The sequence below is a fragment of the Festucalex cinctus genome, chromosome 2 (assembly GCF_051991245.1).
Source record: "Festucalex cinctus isolate MCC-2025b chromosome 2, RoL_Fcin_1.0, whole genome shotgun sequence".
NCBI classification, from domain to species: Eukaryota; Metazoa; Chordata; class Actinopteri; order Syngnathiformes; family Syngnathidae; genus Festucalex; species Festucalex cinctus.
Window position 1 is genome coordinate 11,732,127 of NC_135412.1, and position 22,055 is coordinate 11,754,181.

The following is a 22,055-nucleotide window of genomic DNA, read 5'->3' on the forward strand; positions in this document are numbered from 1 at the left end:
TCATTTCTCCACATAATGCCGCTTTAATCATTCTGAGCGGCATTAAATTGGTTCTTCATGGCTTGTCTTCCTAGTTTGCCCTCTGTTCTTCCAGAGCGACACGGCTGCAAATGTGGAGCGATCCCCAGGGAGTTTTTTCTCTTTTTTTTTTTTCCTCCCGTGCAGCAGAGATTTCCCCTGACAGACTGATTCCCATCCACTCCTGAGCAGTGTCCCTGCCTGCAAACCAAACTCCAACTTCAAGACAGACACGATTTTACAAGCAGAAGGCTGCCGAGGATTTTCTGTGTCTGTCAGAATAATGTGACAGTGACACAGCAGAAATAGGAATCAAAACACATTGTTTAGAGAAGAAATAAGAGCATATGACGACAGCGGCAGTGATTATTATTTTTTTTTCTGGTGAAGGGAGAAGGACTTCATTCGAGTGACATTCGAGCTCTTACATTTTTATCCCCTCTAACAACCTGGCACCATGAATTAAATCATCTACTCGCTCAAAGTTGCGTCCACAGCCTGCTCATTATGTTGAAAAGACCTCCAATATTTGCATACATCTGAAGGGATTTCAACTTTTTGCTCATTTTCACATTTACGTTCAAACTTTTATAGTGAAATGTAACGTGAACAGAAGCTGAATTCAAGAGATGTGTTTACGTGGAGAACACACAAAAATACTTCTGCTGAACCTCGAAACTGTTTGAAGGACCATTATTAATCACAATTTCCATAAAAAAGTGATATTTTCTCATTTTTCCTCCCATCTGCCGACACATATGAAGCTGCTATTTCAATTACTTCACAGCCAGGAGTAAAAGAGCATCTCACCTGAGCAACCCGTCCACGATTATATAAATATCTCAACAAAATGCCATAAATCCATCCATGATGCCGCTCACATTGATTCCATCCGCTAACTCAGCTGGAGGACGCAACTCCACTCACTCTTCCTTCCCGCTGCTCCACTCTTTTGACTGCAACAGCCCCAGTGAGAAAGCAGAAAGAAGCAGAGAGGGAGAAAAAAAAGACGTATAGTTCTTTCAAGTCCACCTCAGAGACGCCACTGCTGCCCCTTCAGGAGTGGCTCCCGCTGAATTCATCTGCGCATTTGCATGTGACGGCACGTGCGGCGTCCTTGTTCAAGTGTAGTGGAATCTCTCCCCTCACCGTCTGCATCCTTCCAGTAAGAGTGAGAGGATCCTGACTGACTCCCTCCCCCCCTCAGCCAGCGCCAAGACGTAAATGTTCTCGTGCAGCCGTGCTGACTCTTAAGGCACTTACGCACGCCTTAAAGCCTTCAGAGGCGCCTCTGGATTAGATACCGCGGCATGGGACTGCAGCACCTGATCAGATGCAAATGAGGTAGAATGGCAGCACACACCGAAACGTGTGCTTCACGATTAACAACCATTTACATACTGAGGGAATCACCTGGGGCGGCATTTTTTTCTTTTTCTTCTTGCTCATTCGGCTGCCCCACATAACAACACAACACTGTGGACGGCTAATGGCAATTCCCTCAAGGAAAATTGAAATGAAGTATGGAAATGTTAGAAAAAAAAAACGTGTGCTGATTCGCTGAATGGAAAACAAGGCATCTTAGTGTAGTGGTTCACCTAGTTGACATTTGATGAGCTTCCACTCACAATGACCAATGTAACGAGACCAGGAGACGGGATCCAAGCAATCCTGTTGATCGGCTAAATTTTTGGAGTAAAATTTTCCAAAATGATCTTTTGCAGTCATAATCTTGTGACAACATGAAAAATTTGAACACATAAAAGCATACCAGAAAATAAATGGCACTACTGTAGTTTTTTTTGGGATCGTGTCTTTCAAAAGTCTACACACCCCTGTTCACGTGCCAAATTTTAGTGATATGTAAAGCAATGAAATCAAAATAAATCATTTCAAAACTTTTCCCATCATTAATGCAATATAAATTTGTTATAATTACATAAGTAAAACTCAAACTTTGCATAAGTGTGCACACCCACTTAAAACTGGAGATGTGGCTGTGTACGGGATTAACCAATCATATTCAAACTCATGTTAAATGTTTGTTTGCTTTCTAGCTGTTATGTGCTGGGGTTAGATCCCAAAAACGCAGACACAAATAAAACCTTAACTATTTATTCACATCGAGAGGCGTGGAACAAACTTGACTAGACGAGAAACAACGAGAGTTGCACAGAAGAACAGAGGTAATAATCTGACAAAAACACACACTTCTCAGACAGGCTTATATAGACAGCGAATCAATCTGATTGGTTGTGGCTAGACATGTGGGTAACAGGACTGACATGGAATTATCTGTTGGCTGTTGACCAGATAAAGAGATTAAAGATTCTTGACATCACATAGCTTTTGATATCACATAGCGTCTTACCAGTTGAAACTAGCTGCAGGTTACGTCAGTTCAAAACAGACACTTGACCTCAGTTCAAAACAGACACGTGACCACGTGGTCATGACCCAAACATAACCCTGTCATGCCCCAGTTATGACAGTACCATGACCCAAACATAACCTTTGCATAACCCAAACATAACCCTGTCATGCCCTTGCATGACCAAACATAACCCTGTCATGCCCTTGCATGACCCAAACTTAACCCTGGCATGACCCAGTCATGACACTAGCAAATCTGAAGGTTGTGCGTTTGTTTATTTTATTCCTTTATTTTTCCTTTCGGCCAAATCATTGTACATCCGAAAAGAAAAAGAGCTGACGATATGAAGCAGAAACTTATTAATCCCGTCCCCAGAATACATTTAAGATGCATAATTATCCAGATGTTGATTCGTCAATTAAGATGTTCATTCATAGGTTTTGTGCTATCTTGAACTATTCTCTGTTTAAGCACCCCAGTTCCAACTGAAGAAAAAATAGCCAAATTATGATTCACTGTAGGCATGGTGTTCTTTTGAAGTGTTGAGGAGATTTTGGTATGGGTCAAATGAAATCAAGTTTTATCAGTGTTAGCACAAAGCCTGCTAGAAGCAAAACGAGCCTACTAGAACATCTGAACTTTAATTGGGGTTAATAAAGAGATACGTTAGTGGTGGTAGGTGTGTCCCAACTTCCATTTAACACGGGTTTGAATGTGTTTGAGTGGTTAATTCTAAATATTTTTTTAATGGGGTGTGTACATTTTTACAACGACAGCGACATTATGTTAGTTATTTAATTTATTTCCCACTCTAAAAAAAAAATATGTTGCACAAGTCTAATTTTTGATGTCACAAAAAAATTGGCATTTGAACAGGGGTGTGTACACTTTATATTCACTGCAATACATCTCAATGTTAGTTTATGCATTACTCTTTAGCCCGCCCCCACCCTCCAAAAAAAAAAAAAAAAGAAAAAAAAAAGTGGTGCGGATAAACAGCTCTATCCTCTCCATTTCTCTGCATGTGATTTTTTATTTTTTTTATTTTTTTTATCTCTGTCTGGCGTGCACAAGAGGTGTGAACCCGCATGCTGCCATCTCTACAGCTTAAAACATTTCATTATGATAACTTTCAGAGGTAGACAGCACATCCCCAGCTGAGGAAGGAGTGAAGTCAGCAGCAAGACACTGAAGGCAACACAGCCAGCGTGAACCTCAGAGGCTTTGGATGAGACACCTGAGTACAGGAAAGATTTGCCGTTTAGAGGGGGAAGCAAAATATTACGAATTGTTGAGTTCTTCTGAGCGGAACAGCGAGCTCCTAAGATGGGGCGATCACGTGAGTAGAAATATCTCCTTAGAGACGCATCTTCAACCCTGCAGCAAAGTTTGTAGGATTATGCCCGGTATTCGAGGCATTCATGATGCATTTTCCTCAGCTACAAAACTGTTAGAGACGGACAGTACATTGATAGTGATGTTCTCTAGTAAGAGTTGGACACAGTAAACTAGTCAACTAGTTGACTTACATAAGTACTTCTAATCGGCAGTTAAACTTTTTTCTGTTTCGTCTTCCAATCGGCCATCTTACAGAGGACTTTCGACTTGCCCATCAGCATCCAATGCCTTTCTCGAACGCTCTTTGGAGCAGGAAAATGTCCAAACAAAAAGACAACAGTCTTCATACATCGGCAGGGGTCTGAGAGCGCTTAAATAGTCTGGTGATGGCTGAAAATAGCGGTCAGCCTCGCTATTCCGATCGCCGCCAGTCCTAAAATATTCATACCAAGTGGGACCGAGGGACTGGCGGCGAGGAACAAGGGCAGCAGCGCAAAGTGAAACTTCATCTTCATTGCCAAAATGTTATGTCCAATACCGCGTGGGCGAAAACTGTGCTAACGAGAACTGTATTCATACGTCTGACGTAACACTTGTCGCAGCATGATGCGTTATTTGACCAGAAATGAGACTAGAAAAATGTGCAAGTCGATAAAGGAAGTAAAATAGAATTTTTTTATTTTTTTAGCCTAATTTGCTACAATGAAACCATGAAACCAGCCCACTCATTAAAGCTGCAATATGGAGGATGCCCCCCCCCCCCCCAATATCTTTACAATAGCCTTTTATTTGACCATTTATGACTAAAACATATTCTAATTCGTATATCAACATCTTAGCTGTTCACAATGGGTACTCCTACAAGCCTCTGGCCAATATTTTTCAGGAAGCATCCGATGCGATTCGTTCGAATTTCCCGCCCTCTGTCTGCGGATGTGATGTCATGCGTGTTCTCGTTCATTGTTTCCTGGAGTCGCGAAGTCGGAACTAGTACAGTGTTTCGTTGCAATGGAGTCTAAAAGAGACCACCATCTGCGTATCTCAGACACCGGCAGTTACTCCGCGGAAGGGTAAAAAAACGATGTCCAGCGTTTTGGCATTTTTGCTAGCGCTGCCTTTTTTTTTTTTTTTTTTTCCCTTGCTAGCGCATTTATTACATTTACATTTATTGAACCAATGATATACAAGTTTTTTTTTTTTTTTACTGAAGCCACTCTTGGCCAATCACAGACCAGTTTATGCAAAGGTCCAAATATACTTATTGAAGTGGATTAAATAGATTTTGATGGCTTGCTTTGATTTAGTGCTTTGGTTCGGTTGTCAAGGCCATTATTTTAACTGCATCTATCAATTACTTGTTTATGACATTGTCTCCACTGTTGAGTATGTGAATTCCTACTTGACTAATGTCTTTCCGGCGGCACGGTAGTCGAGTGGTTAGCACGCCCGCTTCCCAGTTCTGAGGTCTCCGGTTCGAGTCCAGGCTCGGACCTTCCTGGGTGGAGTTTGCATGTTCTCCCCGTGCCCGCGTGGGTCTTCTCCGGGTACTCCGGTCTCCTCCCACATTCCAAAGACATGCATGGCAGGTTAATTGGGCGCTCCGAATTGTCCCGAGGTGTGCGTGTGAGTGTGGATGGTTGTTTGTCTCTGTGTGCCCTGCGATTGGTTGGCAACCAGTCCAGGGTGTCCCCCGCCTACTGCCCAGAGCCAGCTGAGATAGGTGCCAGCAGCCCCCGCGACCCTTGTGAGGAATAAGCGGTCAAGAAAATGGATGGATGGATGGATAATGTCTTTCCCTGGGGTAGTGAGAGACACAGGTTGTTTGTCTGTGGATTTGTTTGATTTATTGTCATGGTCCAACAAAATATGGCAAGTTTCAGTCCATCTATCCATTTTCTGTGCTGCTTGTCCTCATTAGGGTCGCGGGTGAGCTGGATTCAATCCCTGCTGATTTTGAACGAGATGCTCACTACACCCTGGGCTGCTTGCCAGGGGAGTCTATTTTTATTCAGTAGGGAATAGAAAAGATCTGCTTTTAAATACACGTATTTCATACATGCGTAGGTAGATTTGCTCTGCCATAAATCATAGTTTAAAATATTTCATAGATATTCCAAACTTTTTAAACATGTTTCTTTCCATCCATATCCTTGAAAGTAATCACCTGCAGTGGTGTAGCGCACATAAATAAAATATATGTATTGCCTTGTCTGTCTGAACACGCCCCTTTCCTTCTCCTGCCTCCTGACTGTCTAGAGGAAAAATATAAAATATGTTGTCCAATGCAAATATCTTTCTTTTTTGTTGTTGTTTTGTTTAGTGGGCTTTTTACATCTTAATACTATAATTACTATTTTTCACAATACAGTAAACAGAAAAAAACAGAACAAAATGAAGGATGTAACTCCAAATGTCCACTATGGAGAACATTACTTAAACACCATGCTGATTGGTTCTGACTCACATGAAGTTGAACTGAATTTAAATTTTACTTGAAGGAAGTGGAACTGAATTCAATTCAAATGAAATTCAATGCAATTTAGAGAAACTCATTCCCTGAGAATGAGACAGTGTAACTACCATATCATTAGTGTGATTCAAACTAGGGATGTTCGATACCACTTTTTTTTTTCAGACCGATACGGATACTCTGACCCTCAGTACTCACCGATACCGATACCAACTGCCGATACCAGTAGTTCATTTTGACAAATTAAAAAAAAAATCACAAAAAGATATTTTTAAACAAATATATTTCCTTTAATTGTGACAAAAAAACTAGCACAGTCACTCTTCAATAGTCTTAACGCTCAAAATAAAACACAAAAATGCTCTTTTAGTTTAAGATTCACAATTTTGAAGTATTTCCAAACCGGTGAAGTTTTGGTGAAAAACTGCTGCAAGCTAGCGCCAGTTACAGGCAAGGAGGACTCACTTAACGTCTTCCCCCTCTGCCATCGGTCGCTTGTACTCGTCTGCGTCACGAGTACTTGAGTACTTGAAAAAAGGCTGGTATCGGCCTGATGGGTATCGGTACTCGCCCATCCCTAATTCAAACTAAATGATCCAAGACTTCTAAGAATTGGAGACCTGTTCTACCATCATATCAACCAATTTCAAAGTTTTTATAATTTTAATGATCTGTATTATTCAGGGATGTACTGGCAATTCAAATTCAAATCTTCAAGACAGACAATGTTTGAATGCATTGTAAAGGGACTTGTGCAAAAAATGCCGAAATTACCTCAACAGCATTAGACACTTTTTCTTCTACCACTAAAATGTGCTTACACTGGTGGACACCATTTTCCTTAATGAGAAAGAGAAAGGTAGCAAAGTCCTACCATTTTACATTTGGAATAATTGAAAAGCACTAAATGTCCTCTGTAGATGGCAAACGCAGTTCAGTCATTAGTACGTAGTTGGTGGAAGACATTCAGGTTTACGAATCTGAATGACTGTTGTCAGGAGACTAGTACGGGTAAGTGCTGTAAAAACAGAAGCACGGTTCCAATCAATTTAATCAGGTCGGTTTTCTTCTTTTCTTGTTCATGTGGCCTCTCCTCATATATTTCAACATTAGCCGCGTTGGAAATGTAGAATCCATAACATTCATGACAACAACAACAACAAAAAAAAATCAGCAATCTGACCTCTTACTTCAAGTATCTTATCTTTCAATATGAATATATTTCATATTGAGGAACAGAGGGAATCCCTGCTCAGGATAAATACAAATTTACGATGACTTGACAAGCGCTCTGATCCCACTCCTAATAGAAATGTGCCTTATTGGCTTTCTTATAAACCGCAATCCAGCTTGTCTTTTGTGAGGGACTGTGAACCACCCACATAAAAACGCAAATGCCCTCCTGTCTGTCATCCTTGCAGCGCAGCAAACCAATCACAAAGATTTTTCTGACCTGCAGACCACCGATTTCTGTCTGAAAGAGGTTCATGCACTGCTGATTCAATGGACCTCTCCCTGAATGCTTCTGACGGCGGCTCTCTGAAAAGCAAGCCTGGAAGAAGAAGGAAAAAAATAGCTTATAGTGTTCACAGATGTCCTAATTCGTAAATGATTATTACAGATATGAGCAAGCAGGGAGCTCCGTGTTACATACGTGACTACTCGGAACATGTACAACATCAAATCGCGTTTTCAAGTAATAATGGCAGCACGATGGGTTCTGTCTTAACGCCTGTCTGCCTCTGTGCTTCTAAATGGCATGCCTACAAAATAAGGTGTTAGTTGCTTCTTCCAGAGGGCGGCTAAGCACAGTGAAAATGTCAATAAATCGTTGTGTTTTGCTCAGGGTGGGAGCGCTGAAAATGTCTCAGGAAGAACTATGGAGCCGGGATGGTTCTAGTCTATTTAGCTTCCCCCTCAGCAGTGCCACAGTCGTGTCATTATGAGAATCACTTAAGGCCTTTTTTTTTTGTACTCCCCGAAAAAAAAAAGACATGACATTTTAAGATGATATTCAGATTACAACAACAACAACAACAACACACCCGAGGGTTGATTTATTTTGGACATGTACGACGTGACATGGTGACGATCATGTCGTGCAGAAACAAAGACAAAGCAGAAGATGTGGATAGAAAACCATTAGGAGCAAAACATCCTCACCCACACAAAGATGTTGAGAAAATGTTCATGATAGTGGAACTCAAACATCTTTACTGAGAGATCTATACATCACTGTCTGTAAGTTCGTCACTGAGAAGTTACGGTGCTGCCTTTCTCGGGACTCATTTGCATTTTCATTGGCCGTTTTTTGTTTTCTAAAGCCTTCCACAAAGGTCAATAGGAAACGGTTGCTGTCTACTTTATCTGCATGAGGCGACTCTCAAGTTCAGCCAAGTAAGAAATAAGATTATCTTGATTGAAGCCGCTGTGCAAATCTCGCCTTTGAATCTCTCTTAGTGGAGTATTAACATCTAAGTGGGTGAAATCAATACAAACAAGTCTTGAGTGGGATATTTTTCAATTTGCCGAGGCCCCACCCTGAATGTTGAATGGAAATTGAGCTTTTACACCTTTTACGTCAGTTGATCTTAACATTTAATAGCCTTTCTTCGGGATATCAATCTTTTGCGTTCCAGCCTTGTTGTGGATAAGAAGCAAGGCAGCGAAACAACTAATTAACTTGCTGGGCACAAACCTTTCTGCACTTGAGGTGCGATATGCAAGCAAATGTAGGCAAAAAGCAGAATAAGCGTTATGCATGCTTAATTCCTGAGAATGGAATAACCACATGCAAATGTTTCCCATCACATCCCGAGTCCAATATTGACATTTAGCCAGAGCGACGCTGTTTGATCCTGAGTCAAATGTCATCGCATGCACATTAGGAAATATTCAAATGAACAAAGAACTACGGGCTTCCATGTTGAGGTTTTCTCCCCCCGTTCAAACTGCTGATGATAGTCAGCACAGAACGCAGATGCTTTTACCTTCTGGCTCTGGGCTTGGCCGTTCCATCCCAGTAAGCATCCCAATACCTCCTGAGATCTGCGACTGTTCAACTCTATTGGCTGTCAGGTGCGTGACATGAATACAATAGCAGACGTTTATCCATGGCCTTTAAGAATGTCATCTACAGTTATCTGCGTGAATATTTGCAATCGAGCGTCCACAGCTTGATATGCATTTCTTGTATTCCAGATAAGGAACCATCACGCAAGGAGATAACGATGTCTTTGAAGCATTTTGAAAAGGGATGAAAATCTGGCGAGATGTCACACTATCAATCATGACAGACGCCACCATCGGCTCACTCCCAAACGTCACGTGATAAAGCCAACAATTACGCTTGCTCCTGTAATTTGTTTCTCTGACGGCTGCTTTCATCGCCCCCAGATGAAACCCTATTTGCCCTTCAAATGTTTACAAATAAAATGAATGCTACTAAATCAGTGCCTCTCAATTATTTTCTGTTACGCCCTCAGTGATTTAGAAGCCTGGTGGCCCCCCCATCAATGAGTAGTAATCGCCGCATGTCGGCACATTTCCTTCCTTTCTTCCGTCGACGGATACGATTCGTGATGTTTGTCCCTATTGTGTAGAAATTTTTCTTTTTCTTCTACTTCTTTGTAATGAATCACATTTTTGAGGGCCTAAACCACTGATCCAAATATATGACTGAATAGCCGATAGGCCAAGACTTTTGAAGTCGCAAAGCCGCCATATTGCTCCTCCCAAGGAACGTTTCTCGGCATATGACCCTATACATTTACAGTATCGAAATTGGAGAATATTTGTTACAGTTCTTAGTAGAAACAGCATGATTTATGGTGTTTTAAGTTTGTTAAACATAAACAAGAGGACTTCATATATTTTACAACTTGCCTTATATACGTGTATAAATTATATGCTTAATGATGTTTACAGGAGGAAACTTGTATATATTTTTTTAATTAAAATAATAATTAATTAATAATTAATAATTAAAATTATCATAGTAATTCAACAAAAGATATTGGGGTCTAAGGAACTGAGTGACAAAAGAAAGAGGGGGGCTTCAAAGCAGCGCATACCATCCACTTTTTTTTTTTTTAAACTTCTTAACTCATTCACTGCCATAGACGGCTATAGACGTCAAAGATTATTTTTTTTTCCTGGACTGGCAGTGAATGAGTTAGAAAATAGTGAACCTCCCTCACCCCGCCCCCCAGCCTTATACTAACTGCCCACGAGCTGTATATGTCTCACCTGTACATATACCGTGTAGTTTATACAGTAGTCTGCTCGTGAGGTGGGAGGAGCAAGATGTGATTTCAACAGCTTGCACGGGCGTGTATGGGCTATCCGCTGGCCAGTCATATATTCAGGTCAGTGGCCTAAACATGAAGACAAACACCCAAAATGGTATATTTTAAACTTGTCATACACAAGTACATAAAATGGGGCTCCGGGTGGAGAAGTGGAACCGTCACTTGCCTTCAGTGGAGTGGGTTCGCTTCTCCGCCTGGGAGACCACGTAAGTTTGTGTGTGTGTGAGTGGGTGAAAAAAAGGAAAAGGGAAAAAAAAACAAAAAAAAACAAGTACATAAAATGGGGTCTGCAGCACCCTCTACAGACGTTTAATGGAACATTGTTGCTTTAATTATGTAACAAAGTGCACCAATTTGCTTAAATGTATTAAAACAAATGAAATGAGAGCAGCACTGCCTTCTACTGTAGTGGATGTGCCATTACGCTTTATTCTACTACACTCCCCATGGAGGGCACACCCCACTATTTGAGGACTGTACTAAACCCATGTGCTCAGTGTCACGGGTGTCTAGCAGAATATTTAAATCGAAGCCTGAATATGCTGCAATGAAGCATAATTTCGTCTTCAAATACAAACTGAGGGAATAAAATGCCACAAAACTGCTGTAATTCATAACATTTCAGTCCTGACACCTGAGCAAGGACGGAATAACACGTGAAAAGAAGCAAGGTTATAAAAGGTGGCTCTGGAAGAAACATAATTCAGGAAGATATCATTTATATTATATGACATATGTCAAATCTTTGCCCATCTTCTCTGCAGTCAGAGAAGGATCTGGTTGAAATCTCATCCTGGCGCTCCTGACAAGGTCAGAGTGTCTCATGCAACCTTTTTGCGGAAAGCACTCAGCACAACAAACAGAGCCTAAACTGTTTGATGCCTGCTTGCAGCTCGCAAGACTTGATTATGGACACCAACCCTGGCACGCTCCGTCCTCGAGCATTTGTTCTGGGCCACTGCTGCCCGAGTGTGACTTGAACAGCTGGAGGAAACGCAGCGGCAGACAGAGGTCAGCTGCGAGAGGTAATGAAATCTATCGAGAAAAATCTGACATTTGATGGCTGGATATTAAAAAAAAAAAAAAAGGCGGACAATATAAAGGGAGCTTTCACTTGAAATGTGAAAATGCTCATGTCCAATAGAGCCTTTCATATCTATTTAATATATAAAGGAGTGAGTTTGCCCTAAATGCTGACCAAAAGGTGAATGTAATGAGAAATGAGTTCAAAACACATTCAGTTGGTATGCCTACGTGTTTTGTACGGGTTTGACAAGAACAAGAACATGGACGGATTACACTTCTTCAGAAAGAGGAGAAAACTGAGAAGCTGAAAGTAAAGACCCAACTGAAAACTAAGAGGTCTGATAAGGAAATAAAAACAGGAGGAGAGAAGATAAACGGAAACAAAACAGGGAACAAAGCCTTAAAAAAAAAAAAGCAGATTACATCAGTTGGGGGAAATAAAGAAACAGGTAATAATGGAAGAAAGCACCATGCTGATCTTCAACAAGCAGCACACTAAAGCTGGCCATGGAACCTCTGAATATTGTATTTGTGAGAGTACCTTGAAAATACAACTTTTTTTTTTTTTCTCACCAATTCAGTTGTCTCAAGTGCTTATTTCCTTGTTCAAGACACAAAGTAATAAATATGGCCAAAATGATCATGCAAATCAAAATAAAGTCAACTGCAGCATGGCCATATTTGATGGTCAAAGGAAACAAATTATTGGCGTGAACTTGAGCTCGCCAGTTATTTGCCTGCCTCCATCTGCGGGATGTGAGGATAGCTAATAGGAAAAGCGAAAGTGTATTTTTTTCACCCCTGTAAAGAGGGATGGTTGCATATCAAGTTGGCTGCTTCAAGTACCCCCTGTGTACGACTGCTGGGTGCAGAGAGAGGAAACATTTTTCTTCCAGCCGATGGAAGAGCGAGTCAGGTTTATGACTGTGGAGGGGGGGTGGGGTGGCGTAGGGGTTGGGGGGCAGAGGGTGGCCTTTATTTCCCTGAGAAGAGTCATTATTATTGCCCTGCAAATTTATGGCTTACTTCTGAAGAGAACGTACCAGCTGAGTGCCTATCATTTCTCTTACCAGATGATACATTATTGATAAGTCTATGGACCTATCATCTCCTGCGTGCCAGGGCCATAACTCATCGGCATACGACGACACACACAGTACACATGTATACGTGTATTTGTGTGCGTCTATTTTTGTTTTCCCTACTGTAGTTTTTTACGTTACAACAAGAATGCTTGATTCCAAACAGACTACTCAGGTCGAGGTCCCTGCAGATTTTTTTTTACTTTTGAAGGCTGTGTGAAGTGGAAATACTGTAAGTAAGTATTTTACATTTGACACACTACAAAGAAGAGTGATGATAACAACACTGCCACATTTGAATGATTATGAAAAAAATGGTACAGTATTTTTCAGACTACTATGTAAGTTGATCCAGATTATAAGTCACACTAGTCAAAAAAATGTATCATGAAGAAGAAGAAAAAAAAAACATTTTTTAAGGGAGGATGGGGTGTTTCAAAAACCGAGACCAAGATCAGTAGAGCCCGGACTGACGCCCAAAATCCACATTCCCTAATCCTGCTGACGCCAGCAAATGAATTGATTGTTTTTTATTTCGTACTTCGTGCTAATATAGTGATTAAAAAAGTGAGGTTGATGTTGACCAATGTTACTGGTTCATTCATTGTTTTTCAAAGTAAAAACAGATTATAATGGCTTATTTTAATTAAACACAGAAGATAATTACCGTATTTTCCGCACCGCATTATAAGGCGCACCTTCAATGTATGACATATTTTAAAACTTTTTCCATATATATGGCGCTACAGTAGAGGCTGGGGTTACGTTATGTATCCATTAGATGGTGCTGCGCTAAAGGGAATGTCAACAAAACAGTCACATAGTTCAGTCAAACTTTATTAATAGATTACAAACCAGCTTTCTGACAACTCCAAAATGAATAAACAGCTGTTTTATTATTTTCTCTGAGGTAAAGTATTAGTATTAGCTAGCGATCCAAGATGGCGGGATCTTCTACGCATGCGCGTCACCGATCATGCAGGGTCACCGATAGCGTCTTGACAGCGAGACCTGTTGCGGCTCAATATTGATCCATATATAAGGCGCATTAGATTATAAGGCGCAGGGTCAGCTTTTGAAAAAATTGAAGGCTTTTAGGTGCGCCTTATAGTGCGGAAAATACGGTAGTCTTCTTTCATGAAGGACTACAAAACGTGAACACTAACTGTCGATTGGCTGAAATCAGAACATGTCAACATGTCACTCCCCCGCCGCACAATCACGGCTAACAACGAGGCACTCTAAAGTGGGTGCGCCATTGCGAAGACACGGTCCACATGCTGGCTATTAATGTTAGGTTTTAAAAACAAACTTCCTTCGCTCTTCCACCTTTTTCGGGGGCAACGTGCAAGCACAGACGGACGACAACGGGGCTCTCTAACAGCCACACGAACGGACAATCGAAATGATGCATTTTCGGGGTGGATGTAAAGCTATCTATCTAACTATATGTTGTGCCGAATAACTGAAGAAGCCCACAAAATCTGAAGAACTGAAATGTTCAAAGTCAGTTGAACTCTATATCTCCACAACTGAATGTCACATAATTCTGTCATTGCACATTTTCAGGAATGTGTAATGTTTTGAGCAACAAATATCTGACTTTACTTGACAGGGTTTTTCAATTCCAAAGCAATGCTTTCCTAAATTGGGCGTCATGAGCGATTTTGCACGAGTTGGGTTCACACGCGGGTTGATGAGTTGGGGAAAATGGTTTAAGAAAGGACAGATGCAGGCTGAGACACACAACGACTGTGCCTGTGTCAGCCGCAAGGGACACGAGTTGCTTCTCATTTTCATAATGTAGCCAGGACATGGAAATGTGAAATCTGACAAACAGAAATGTGATGTTGGGAAGGCTATGGTAGTGTAGATTGTGGAATTTGCTATAGATGGAGAGAGATTGCATGGTTACAGTGGCCATGGGAGAAAAATGTGTCAAATGGTGAATTATAGGCTCATAGTTAATTTTCCCAGTGTTGCCACAGTTACCTTGAAAAAGTAACTTAGTTACTTTACTGATTACTTGGTTTTAAAAGTAACTAAATTGCGTTACTGATTACTTGATTTTAAAAGTAACTAAGTTAGATTAAAAGTTACTTTTTTAGTTACTTTCAGCAGCTGCCGATAACATCATCTCAACATAAAAATAATGCAGTAGAAACGGAGTTCCAAATACTTTATTGAAAGTGCATTTTTAACATGAAAATAAAGGTTTTTTTATGAAAAACAAAATAGGCAGTCTCTCTTGACTTCTTGTAACGTAAATACTTTTTATAAAACAAAAAATAAAAGTCTATCCAAGTTGAAAATGAAAATCCCCTAAATTCCTCTATTGTTTGTTTGTTCCGCTATTCCAGTGTGTACACATGTATCAGTTTAAATATTTATTAGTAGTTATTGACAGTTATAATTGTTTTTTGGTTTGTTTGTTTTTTCTCTTCAAAATAAGGATCAGGAAAACAAAAGGTTGATAATTTAATGTTAAATATAAATATTTAACCTTTAGACAGACACCAACACAATTAAACAGAATATTTGCACATTGTGAAGTATTTCAGAAACATAAATTTAAGACATGAAATAAACCTACCGTCCAGCCAAAAGAAATATGAAGCCACCTTATGGAACAATAAATCTATCAAACACATTTTAACCACTTAATATATGCAAAAATATTTCCAAAAGTTCATTTCCCTTTTTAATCAACAATTTTTGTATTTAACAATTGTTTTTTCTTTTGTCATCACTTTCATTTTTGGTTAATGTATGACATCTTTTTTTGTTTTTTTAATCTGAGACACGATGATGACCACAGAATCACTACTGTTTATATTTTGTTTTTTGGGCTGTCGTAATCGCGGGCACGTCTCAGTTCTCCTATCTGCTGCTCATGCTAGTTGTAGACATTGACAGGGAGCCACAAACTGAGAAATGAGATACTTGCAGTGTGCTTTTAGCATAGCTGGTGTGTTGGCTGTGGGACATACCTGTGTCGTTTGAATCCATGCATTGGATCGTCACGGGAGTTATTCTTTTTGGCTCGCGCGCAGTACCAACGCCGGCCCGGGACATACACGTGCACCGAGAGGACTCGATAGCCATGGGAAATACCGAGATGTACGGCACCGGCTTCTGCTAACTGTCTCCATTTGTATGTTGTCACTCGTTGCGCGCGCGCGCGCCGTGTCGCGAGCACGGAAACACGGAAGTAGCTTGAATGGTGATGCTACTGAAATGTAAACAAAACAAGTAGAGCACGGCGCAGAACTCTTGCTATTGTTATGAAAACCATAAAGCCTCACTCGCAACCGATACGGTCGTTTAGCTCCCCTTGACGAACGATGGTTCGGTCGAATCGTTTTTTTGTTCCACCCCTACTGAAAACGTAACTTGTCTGACGTCACTCCCCCTGGCGAGAGGGCGGAGACGACCTCATCCCATAATGCTTCACGGACCAGTTGAGGATGGAAATAATTTTTTTTTTTTTACCACTTTTATGGTCCATAATGCACACTTTTTTTGTTGTGTTGTGTGCCTGTTGGTTAATAAAACTAGTAGTAAAAGTATCATCACTTTTGTTTTGAATGTGCAAACCATTCATGACCAGACCATGGCTGAATTCAGTGTGGTGATCAATGACTTCTGCCTCATCTTCGTAGTTAGCAGTAGTTGTTTGTGACTGTTACAACAGTGAGATAGTTTGCATTCTTCATGAAAATGTGGAGTAACGCATTGATTCTCTGGACAGTAACTTTAATCAGACTACTTTGTAGAATAAAGTAACGCGTTAGACTATTAGTTACTTTAGAAAGCAACCTTTTTGAGTAACAACACTGAATTTTCCCATGAGAGATGGTTGCTATTAGCCATATATGCAGTAGTTTCCCAGGGAGATAATGACATCATTATGTTATGAAAGGATAATAAGGATCAGGCTCTTGCAACAAAGGATGCGCCTCCTTTAACACCGCCCTTCACCTCACTGAACGGCTCCTGTCACCAATGACGGCGCAAGAAAGATGGAGACTGTTGTTCCATGAGGGCAACCCAGTGTGAGATACACACCCGAGTCTCTGCACACTGAAAAAAGTTCACTGGCGGTGATGTTTTACATGAGGCCTCCCACACGTGCGCCCCTCGCTGAAGTACCCTTCAGCCCAGCAGCAATCATCCTATTTAGACAGCTGAGAGGGCCTACTTTTTGAAATGTGCTATTGTGTAACGCGGCCTTCATTTGCAATCACACTCTTCACGCTGCCATGATGACGCTTAATTGGGGCTTTTGTTTGTGATTTGCTTGGACAATTGTTTACATAAGCAGCTGAATTAACCCATAGAAAAGGTGGATGCTTGTACAGCATGGCTTTTTAACGTTTGTACATTTTGGAATCTATGGAACGAATTATTTCATGGGTCTTATAATTGGTGACCTCGGACAAAATAGAATGTACAGTAAGACAGTATCTTGGAGACTTTTCATTCTGTAATTTCATCATAAAATCATGTATCATGTCGGCCTATATCATAACAAAAGAAAAAGACAAAATTTCTAAATTTGAAACCCTTCTGATTACATTAGTTCTTTGAAAAAGTTAGAATAGTTTACTTTGTTAGTTTCAGTATTAGTATTAGGTTTTTTTGTTTTTTTTGTGTTTTTTTTAAGAAATGTGTATTACTTGTGCGCAATATTTAAAAAAAACACCATGGGAGCGATGTCATCTTTTGTTGCTTTTCTATTGGCTGCTGCTAGATGACGTCACTTCTGTGTGACAAACTTTCAAACGTCATTATTCCGGTTTATATCAAAATAAATCTACTAAAAATTACATTTAAAGTCATCCCCAAAGGCTCATGCATTCAATTAATTACCGAAGACTAAAACAAAGGACATGTTTGCTATAATTATAGTTCATTTTAGTTAGTTTTGTAAACATAAAATGTATTTTCAGTTAGTTTTCATTTTTAAAAAGGCATTTTCGTTTTTATTTTATTTCGGTAACAAATGATAAGCTGTACAAATGACCCGGAGAATCATCAAGCACAGATAAAGTGACCAGTAGTGTGGTAATTACTTTGTACAATACAGCATGTGTACTTGAGTAATGACGTCCGATTTCTTGAGCATCGCAACCTTCTCTGTTCATTCAAGACATGTTGAGACCTCCTGTGCTCAATAAAAACACATTCTGTCTCCTTTTTTCTTCTTCTTTTTTTTTAAATGGCTGTTTTCTTTTTTCTTCTTCTGGTTTTGAAAAAAAATGTGACTGCGACTGGATGTCAGGATATCCTGTCCTTACACTTGGTGTTCAGAATTACGTTTCATCGAAAGATGCCATGAACCTGAGCTATGGTAACCCATAAGTGATTTTAAAAAAATAAAATAAAAAATAAAAAATACACACAAAATGCCGTCCTGCAAGTTTCAGACTCAGACAAAAGATTAACTTTTTTCCCCAAATCCATCTGATACACACCCAATGTTGTCACTGTCAAGGAGCTAAGACTTCTTCGGAAGACTGGACGAGTGATTCCTGAATTTTAGCTAGTTGAGTGGAACCTCCTCAATGTTCGATCCTCACTCCTAGATGTAAACTGAAGACGATTTAGGTGCGCCTCGACATGGTGTCATGAGAGCAACTTCTGGGCTGCTGTCGAAACACTGATGAGCTCGGAACGTTGCATTTAAGACAAATGAAACAACCATAGACTCAACGAATGTGTTTATTTGCTTCCCACTTTCTCAGCCCTAAACAATCCATCACCACTAAATGACCTTATGAATACATTAGAATGAATTACAGCTGATTGGCTGTGCAGGAGTCACTTGGTGACTTATGTTGTTTGTCATTCTATGTTTCACGAGCTGCTGCAGCCTGCAGGTGATGATGCACGGCAAAGTCAGAAGGAAGCACGGCAGCATCATGCAGCTCTTTCCCAGTAAGCATTCACACGGTTGGTTTACTTTCTTGCTTTTTCTGTCTACGTGGCAACATTTCTAATTGTGACTTCAGATTTCAGCTGCGTGCACGTTGAACAGAGTTAAAGACACAGAGACAGATCCGACACGAGGTACACTTTGACAGAACACAAGTGGAACGAGAGAACTGATTGGAGGAGACAAGAGGAGCAGGGCAGATCATGACAGGACACAGGTGAACGTAATAAAACACAAGTAGCATGCATGAGGGACACACAAACACTCATTGCTTACTTTTCTGACTTAACCCCTTCAGACCCATAGATGGTTGCAGTGGATATGACATATTTCCGTTTCTAAACCAATAAAACACATAATTTGGATGATGTCAACACTTCTGGTTCATGATTGGATCTTAACTAGCTAATCACAATCGCAAGTTGATTTGCATGATGTTCATGTTAAAAATGTTGCATATAAGCTCATGTTTACAACACGTTAACAGCCATATTTTCCTGGTGTCCACTGTCTATAAGAACCAAAAACATGATAAAAAAAAAAAAAAAATCATGTTGTTCTTATGTGGGAAAATAGTAAAAATCAGCAAAAATAAAAAATACATTTTGCCCAGCAGAAAAAAATGTCGCTCTGAACGGACTACGCAAAAAAAGATTACACAACAACTTGGCAGAGATTTCACATTTTAACTCCACAAAAAATATATATTGTGATAATTTGCAGTGGTGTAGAAAGAGGGATGTACAGTTTTAAAAATGCTGAATGTCTGCATTTCCATCTTCAACAAAATGGCAGCACTAGCAGAATTAAGCTAGCATTAGCATTGTATGCAACAAGCCAATGTTAGCCACAGCTGCCGTCTTGATAGCATGACTTATTCTAAATGGCGTATTTTTATAGCGGTATAACGGTTTAATGTTTATTTTTTGGAATGTACAATCAATTAAAAATCAATAAGAGGTATTAAATGTACTTATCAGGCAGAAATGTTGCTAATTCCATGTCAGTTCTGAATATTCTTAACTGCCTGAAGTTGTTCGTCTTATGCCCAGTTATTGGCAAATGAGTGATGTTTTGTCCTCGCACCAAAGATGTGGACTTTCCCGAAGCGCCAAACTAACAGGTATGAGTAACGGATCAAATACAAACCTGAACAGCCTCAATATTTGCAGAACCTGTACAAAAGAATTACATCTTCATTTTTGTGTTATGAGTCACTCTAAGGTAGTCATCAAATGTCATTGTGAAAGAATAACATTTACTTTACTCTTATGGCTGTCAATGTCGAAATGGGTCATTTTAACCCAATAGTACATGATGGTTAATTACTGAAACATTTTATCCATTAAACATGTGTTTTCGTACATGTACTGCATGACCACAAAGTCGAAGGTCATTCTTTGAAAAACCTATATAGGACCTATCATAAAGACATTATATTGACATCGCTGTTTGGTTTACATCTTTTCATGTGGCTGCTTTAGAGAAACAATTCAATCATGCACCTTTCACCAAGCAACAACCTCATCATGCCCGTCCGTCGCAGCTTTATGAGAGAGTGCCCTTGGAGCGTCAAGAACCTCTGAAGACCTTGATTCACTTCAGTCACATTACAAAAGGCACAACACTCGTGTTCAAGACAATGACGAAAAACGGCACATAGTCGCTATCTGGGGGGAATCCTGGCATCTCCAAAATCAACAATTGTCAGGAAAGCCATCTTGCTTCAGTTGCCAAACACACTACGTCTCTCAAGCTGGTATTATTATTTATACTTCTATCATATACCGTTGCAGTCCAACTTCAGTGCAACACCAACTCGAAATCATGTTCAATCGCTGATTTAATATGCTAAAAAAAAAAAAGATAATTCAATACCACCGCCTGACCAGACAAAAAAAAAACTGTGGTTACATCTTCCCAAACTCTATTTCAAAAGTCTAAGAGTCATGAATGATGCAATACCAAAAAATAATAATGAGCTGAATAAGCTGCCTCTTGGGTAGAAATCAATCTGCATGGCAACTTCCCTTCTTATTGATGCATCCACTTGCAACAAAGCATTAAAGCTGTCCATTTTTTTTTAACAAAACAGGCTTACTCAAATGTGTCTAACAATTTTCACTCGTTATTGTCTACAAAAAAAACAAAAAAACATCCAGACTTTCAATCTTGAAGCAACATAATGTTGCAAAGCTCCCGCAGAGTGAGGCAAGAGTTGGGCGTTCAATAGCGTTAATAGATTTGTTGTCAAGCTATTTTCAAAAATTTCAGGTGGATAACAATGATAAAAATAACACAACATGGGTACAGACTGTTGGTTTTAACAAATAATTAAATAAATAAATAAATAAATAGACCAAATGTGAAAACTCAGCAGTTCTCAACGGTTCAGGTAGCGCACAGCCATGCATGCTGTCGAGTTGCGCCATCATGTTTCACCCCGCTCTCCATTTGGAGGCGAGGACGAGCTGATACGCCTCACTTGCTCTTATAATTATTTCTGCTCCTCTCCCCCCGCTTGCATGCCCAGTTCCTGTCATGCTGGCACTCTCAGCCCAAGCACGGGTGTCGATTCCCGAGGGCACGGCGCCGGGGGAGCTTTTGGTGGGCATCCGCAGATGCGCGGGTACGGGGAGAGATCTGAGATTGAACATTCCAAAATGGAGAGAATTAAACTAAAAGAGGCCGTTTTGGTCACTCGAGCGTGTCTGATAGGCCGAGAAGACAAGCCAGTTGCTTTTCATCAGCCACATGACACACATTACTCCATGTGTGTGCTCGGCGTGTAAATGTGTTCGCGGGCAGCCTTGCGGGCAGCGGGCGAATGCCATTTACTCTTCAGCCAAACGTGTTTATGCGGCGGTGTGATTCAGCGTGGCATTCAAAAGGATAGATTGCAATCCGTGTCTTCCTCCTGTAAAAAGGCGCACGAGAACGCCGTCGTCCACGGACATACAAGTCGGCGGTTGTCTGCGTTGGCCAGATAAAGAGAAACAATAGTCCTAATAGGCAGCACAGAGCCTCCACGCTCAGTCTTTCTGTGACACATTCCTTCCAACAAAGCCGAAATGTATTTTGAGTGGCAGATTCAGGATATTGGTCAGAGGGGTTCTGCATTGTCAGCGCAGAAAAGTAGGGTAAATGTGCATATAGACGATAATTCGCACATATTTAGAATAGTCGGCAGACAAAAAAGCCATTTTGTTCTGGCTTTTGGGGAATGCGTTTCACAGATTGTTAATTATGGGCAGCGTAATGGCATTAAGTCCTTTGGCTGTCGACTCTTTCCCAAGTATTACTCATGACGGGGAAGTTCAAGGCCTTCTCTTTAGTGTACGCTCAAATGAATCCATAGTGCAGTCTTGCCGGATCATGAGAAAAATGAACTTTCAAATATGATGTTGAGGCAATTCTATTTGATCAGCTCTTCCATAAGCATTTATGCAATACTGCAGTGATTCCCAAACAGGATGCCATTACACGCTCGTGTGACGTG

General features: G+C 40.4%; 1 protein-coding gene across 3 annotated transcripts in view; it reads right to left on the reverse strand.

Moving 5' to 3' along the window:
• Nucleotides 1-16,307, reverse strand: part of LOC144013718 (chemokine-like protein TAFA-1) — a 47,445-nt gene extending 31,138 nt beyond the window's left edge. For 2 of the 3 annotated variants that reach the window (XM_077512880.1, XM_077512881.1), the window contains exon 1: nt 829-1,207. The gene's annotated coding sequence lies outside the window, so the exon portion shown is untranslated. Of the gene's footprint in view, nt 1-828; nt 1,208-15,608 lie in introns of those variants that run through there. The other variant, XM_077512882.1, reaches the window with a different exon arrangement.
• Between the last annotated feature and the right edge of the window lie 5,748 nt (nt 16,308-22,055).